Source organism: Arvicola amphibius, chromosome 13 (assembly GCF_903992535.2).
Source record: "Arvicola amphibius chromosome 13, mArvAmp1.2, whole genome shotgun sequence".
In the NCBI taxonomy this organism is placed as follows: domain Eukaryota; kingdom Metazoa; phylum Chordata; class Mammalia; order Rodentia; family Cricetidae; genus Arvicola; species Arvicola amphibius.
In genome coordinates, this window is record NC_052059.1 from 48,496,436 (window position 1) to 48,502,435 (window position 6,000).

A 6,000-nucleotide genomic window follows, 5' to 3' on the forward strand; every position below is an offset into this window, starting at 1 on the left:
TTCACTCCCAGCACTGGGCCATCCCACCAAGGGAAGCTGGTGACAGTTAACTCTGGAGGTCCAAGGCGGGTCTGGTATTCCTCTGAGTAGAGGCCTTCACTAGAGGTTGCTCCAGGAAGCTCTCAACCTCAGGTTATATGTGTTTACCCTACTTCCCCTGCTGTGACAGTCCTGGATGCCCAAGCACTGAGGCTGCATGGGTGGATACGTGTCTTCATGAGTGAGCCCATCTGAGTACCTCACGACTCCTGTCCCTCTCTTGTACTCATCTTAACTTCCAGGGCCTGGCAAGCTGGCAACAGGGACATGGCTTATCGTCCTATCATTTCTGAACACAGTGTTAGGAGGACCATCCTAGGCCATGCCCTGTAAAACACGGTAGCTGGGCCTCTGAGGCAGCAGCCCAGGTAGGGAGGAAAGGAGCATGTCAGGGGAAGGAGCTGGATGAGCAGGGTCCACCAGGGCACGCAGCTACTGTTCTTTTGGATCTGATACATGAGACCCTCCGCCTCACTCCCTCACCGCCACTGCCATTTCCCAGCCTGATGAGAGGCTCAACGGTAAAAGGTCTCTTCTTGGCAAAAGCCAAGCCAGGCCCCTTTGAACCCTCCTTCTAACTGGACTTCAACCTTGCCCTAAGAGGACTTCAAGAAGACATAGATATCATTTCCAACAACTCAAAGTCAATGCCCCAGAATCACTGCACCCCTGCACGAAGGCGCCGTCAGAGCCATAGCAAGTTCCTGGGGCAGCCTCGCGCTCTCCCGGGCGAGCACTAAAGGCAAGACCTCTGTGTTCAGCATCTTTCCAATGAGAGCCGCCTGCTTTGATAACCATCAGTTACCAAGCCCATACGGGCTGCCCTGGCACTTCTCAACTTCCTTCCTTTTGTAACTCCCCTTTCCCGGCCCTGCCAAGCCCTGCACCTCCTTCTTGGCCCCTCTTGCCTTTAGTGCATGTCACCACTGTCCAAATCAATAGAGAATTCACTTGGTGCCAAATTCTCTTCCCTGTGGCAATAGTGACTGATGTTTGGATCTACTCAGTACCTTGCCACCAGTGCCAGTCTGACTTTGCCAATTAATGTGGTAAGGCTGTGACATTTGATAAAATGACCAAGGACTGTGCAGTTCCCACAGCCCGTAGCATTTCCTTCTATGTGGGAAAGGTCCAGAAAGAAGGTTTAGCTCGGAACATCTGTCCAAGCCACTGTAATGAAAATTCCAGAATCACTTAGAATCTCTCAAGAATATGAGCTGGGAACTGTGGAGAGGGGGAATTGGAGGCAGGAGCAACAAGTCTGAGAATCAGGAATTGGCATCCCCAGGCACTAGACAAGCTGACCCCTTACTTAGGGCAGTGGTCCAGAGCCGCCTTGGGTTCCGATAGCCCCTTCATTCCAGACTGTACGAGACTTGCCAATATGATGGGCCTTTTCCCAGACCCATTATCTAAAGTGACTCAGATGACTCCCAGAAACAGCTGAAGAGGACTGAACGTGGAGCAAAGCCACACCCACCCGAGGGTTGACTGATAACCTGCCTCGGAGAATTCCCATTGTGAGCAGAGGTCTGCATAATGTCTAGCAGGATTCCTCCTGTGGCCCTAATCACAGAAGTGGGCTGCCTCTGCCTTCAGGGCTGCTTAGAGTGTTATTGCCACTGGCCAGTGCCACCTCTGGACACATAGGTAGAATGTACCCATCGGGGGCTGCTTTCTCCTGTTGGACTGGTCTCCTCATTTCCTCTACTCTCCCCAGCTTCTGGCTCCTTTGCCTGCTAGAGGGGAGGGAGTAGGGGTGCAGAAGCCTGGCTCCGGCTGTCAGCAACTCTCGGCACACTAATGCAAACTGGATGTGACTTGTTAAGCAAGGCAGTTCCGGAACGATCCGGGAATTCCGCACGTTGGCCTAGGCCATTCTTGGGTGCCTAACACAGTCCTTATAAATCTAATGTGTGGGGATTCTTTCTCGGAGAAGCATTGCTTTGCTCTCGCTATCCTGTAGGAGAAGCAGAATCCTGGGAAAGAAGTCAGGATCTGGGTCACGATTCCCTGAGCCCCAGGTGGGAAGTAGTCTTGGACTTGGGTCCCTCCCCCACGCCAGGCCCGACACTGATCTTTCCAAGGGCCCGACAGCTGCTCACGCTACCTCTGGGTATGGGAGGGAAGGCAGAGTATCTCTGGGGAATCCACCCCAGGACTTTCTAACCGGCATCTGGTTTCATTTATAGGGTGCTGTCCCTGGCATTTCTTCATCCACAGGCTCCTTTACCTCGTTAGCTCGCCCCATTTGGGGTTTCGTGGCTTCTACTGGGGGGCACACTGTGAACTACCTTTCTACTCTCAGCACAGGTAGGCAACTTGCTTCAATCCTCTGCTGCTGGGCAGATCTGGAAGGTCACAGAAGTGGCCCTGTAGCTGCCATCCCTCAGAGCCGGTTTCCAGGCTGAAGCAGGTCTGGAACTCCCAGCACGCTTTGGTCAAGAATGGCTCAGAGCTGTCCCCAGCCCGACCCCATCAGAACCCAGTCTTGGGGAGGTTTCAGGTCAAGCAGGAGCAGTGCAGGGAATGGAAGTCTGTCCATTGACTGCCCGGATGCCAGGTACGATGGCAAAGCGCCCCATACGTGTATCCTGTGCCATCCACAACGGTTCCATGAGTTAGTTGTCATAGCTTCTCTGATTCGACAGAAAAAATGGGCCCAGAAGTGTCAAGTGATTTGCCAAGGGTCACACAGGGGTGCTTAAAGCCATAGCCTCTCCTTTGCCAAACAGAGTGAGTCCCTGGCCGAACACTGGTGGCCGCTGTCTACGAGCAGCCCTCTCCAAAAGTAAGTCTCTTTTCTCTCTGTTTAGGAGTCCCATTGGGTCTTCAGCACTTACTGTCCTGAGCTACACAGTATGTGTCTCCGACTTAAAGCCCTGTCTGACTGCACATAGGAATCAGCCAGGGAGATTCAGAAGCCTCTAACTCAAGGGCAATTTTGAACAGTCTGGGGTATTTTGAATACTTTGAAGGAAATCTTCATGCACAGCTGCAGCAGTAATAGAGCAGGCCAGATGTAGCATCAGGCGAGCTATACGGTCACCACCTGTCTAGCCTTGTCGTCACACACGACTTCCCAGGTCGCCTCTGGGAAGGCTTCCCTGATGGGTGCTCCCCGTCTTTGCAGATTGTTACACTGCAATTTCCTCTCCTGAATTCCTGTGCACCCCACCTCTCCACTATGTATGAGACGATGACAGCCATTCGACATCCCATTGTGTCCCCATTTACACACAGAGACCCTGGTGCGGCAGGAAAATAGGTATGGAGATTGAGATTAAGATACAGGGTTAGAAAGATGATGGTTCAGCTGCCCATTCAGAGAACCAGAACTTGGTTTCCAGCACTCACGTTGGACAGTGCACAACGGGCTGTAACTTCAGCCCCAGGGGTTCTGACACCATTTTCTTGCATTGCATACACACACACACACACACACACACACACACACACGCACGCACGCACGCACGCACACACACACACACACACACGCGCGCGCACAAGCAAAAATAAATAATAAATCAGACTGGAAAACAAAACAGAATGCCCAAGGAAATCCCATCTGGGAAGTCAGTGCTGAGTAAATGACCTATAAAGGGTCACAAATGGGCGGTGAGAGAACTCAAGGCTTTTGAGTCTGGGACCTGTCCCAGCTCTCTAGTCCACTTCCACTCTTAGGAGTGCCTCTCTCCCCTTTTAGAACTTTTCTATTGCTATTCATGGTCTGTATTTCTGTTCTGGTACACAAGAATTTGGAAATCGTAGCAGGTATCCTCTGGACGCAAACCCAAGCTCTAGCAATGGCTCAGCGTTAAGTATTCAACGCATTGCACAGAGTGAGAGAGTAGATGCGTAGATGGGTGGGTGAGTGAGTGGGACTCAGACCACTGTTTAAGGGCTCTAAGAACAGGGTGGAGTACTAAGTAACTCAGAGCCTTCTGCGGCTAGGTATCGGAGGGTCCCAGAACCCGGAGAATTCTGCTTCTAAAGCGAGCCCAAGCTATGGTCAAAATGGTTCAGCCCCTTGATGTTTGTTTTTCCTGCCTTGCAGTCCCCGCTGCCAAAGCCAAACAAGAAGGAAGAAAGGAGGTTGAGGAGAGTAGAAATAAACACACGGGGCTGGGAAAATGGGTTCCGCAGTTTCTGCAGCTGCGGAGCGGGGCGGGGGTGGGGGGCCCAGGGATAATTTGGACCATCTGCCCATTGAGAAAGTTGAACTTTCATTCTCTTATAAAGGAAGAACTCCTCATGCCCTGAACTGGCCTGGAGTCCCCTACCCCCTAGGCTGGGGTGACACTTCTCAACAGGAAATGTGATCCATATGGGAGCATGGGAGCTATCCCTGAAGTGAAGGAAGGCATTCTGGGAGGCTTTCTGGGAGGCTCTCCTGGAGGGCATTGCCTGAGGGTGTGGGTGTAGAAAACACCATATATGGGGAGGAGGGGGTCTGCTCTGATCCTAATGGGGACTTGGTGCCTCTTCAGGGTTTTTATTAGAGGTTCTCGGTTGGCCAGTGCCACCACCCTCTCCAAGGAGAACGAAGAAGGGAGAAGACTCTGTCTAGGTCACCCGAAGAAGTGACCCCTCCTGAGCTGTCCCTGGGCTGTGTCTCCCTTTTGCTGGGTCTCCAGATGGAAGACACTCCAGGATACTAAGGACTATTAGGTAGAAGATGCAACCAGAGGTGCTCTGGTTGCTATCTGTCTGCCTGCCTGCCTGCCTGTCTGTCTGTCTCTTGACTATGGAGGCCAGAGGTTGAAGTCAAGGGTCTTCCTCTCCTTTTCTCCATCTTATTTTTTGAGTCCGTGTCTCTCCCCGAGTCTGGACCCCACCATTCAGCCGGACTAGCTGGCTAGAGATCTTCTCGTTACTTGTCCAGCATTAGGATTACACATGCGTGCCACCCACCACACGAGGGCTTTTCAGGTGTGTTCTGAACTCAGGTCCTCATGCTCATGTGACAAACACTTCACCGACCGAGCCATCTCCCCATTCCCCAGTACTGGCCCTTTAAACTGCTGACTCCTGCCTTTCTCTGCTTGATTTGGTCACATAGTCTTTGGAAACTAAGTGCCTGGCTCTCTGATGCTACTATTGCTGACCATCCTAGTTCCTGAAACTTGTCAATAAAGGTGTGTCTTGGGGCTAGTGACACGGCTCCATAGATTAAGGTGCTGCCAAGGTGGACAGCCTGAGTTTCACCCCTGGGGCCTACATGATAGAAGGAGATCAGACTCCTGGCATCAGCGTATACACACAATAAATAAATTAATCTTGTTTTCAAAAGATGTGTCGTGGGGCTGGAGAGATGACTCAGTGGTTGGGAGTGCGTTCTGCACTTAGGGAGGACATGGGTTTGGTTCCTGGCACTCACTGGAGGTGGCCCACACCATCTATGATTCCAGCTCTAGTGATTGATGCCTCTGACTCCAGGTACCTACACTTGTATACACGCCAACAAGCACACATACACATAGCTGAGAAAGAGTAAAACTAAATCTTAAGAAAGAGGCATCTATCAAATAATAAATAAGGAGCTCACCTTGCCATTTGGTGCTAGGAGCTCACACCATGGCAGTGGGAGAGGGTCGAAGCCCGAAGCTTCTCACAACTATATTTGTATGTATCTTCTGAGCAGCGGTGTGGATAGCTGAGGCTATCTACCAAACAGCTGTGTGGGTAGCTGAGGCTATCTACCAAGCAGCTGTGTGGGTAGCTGAGGCTATCTACTAAACAGCTGTGTGGATAGCTGAGGCTATCTACTGAACAGCTGTGTGGGTAGCTGAGGCTATCTACCAAGCAGCTGTGTGGGTAGCTGAGGCTATCTACCAAACAGCTGTGTGGATAGCTGAGGCTATCTACTGAACAGCTGTGTGGGTAGCTGAGGCTATCTACCAAGCAGCTGTGTGGGTAGCTGAGGCTATCTACCAAACAGCTGTGTGGATAGCTGAGGCT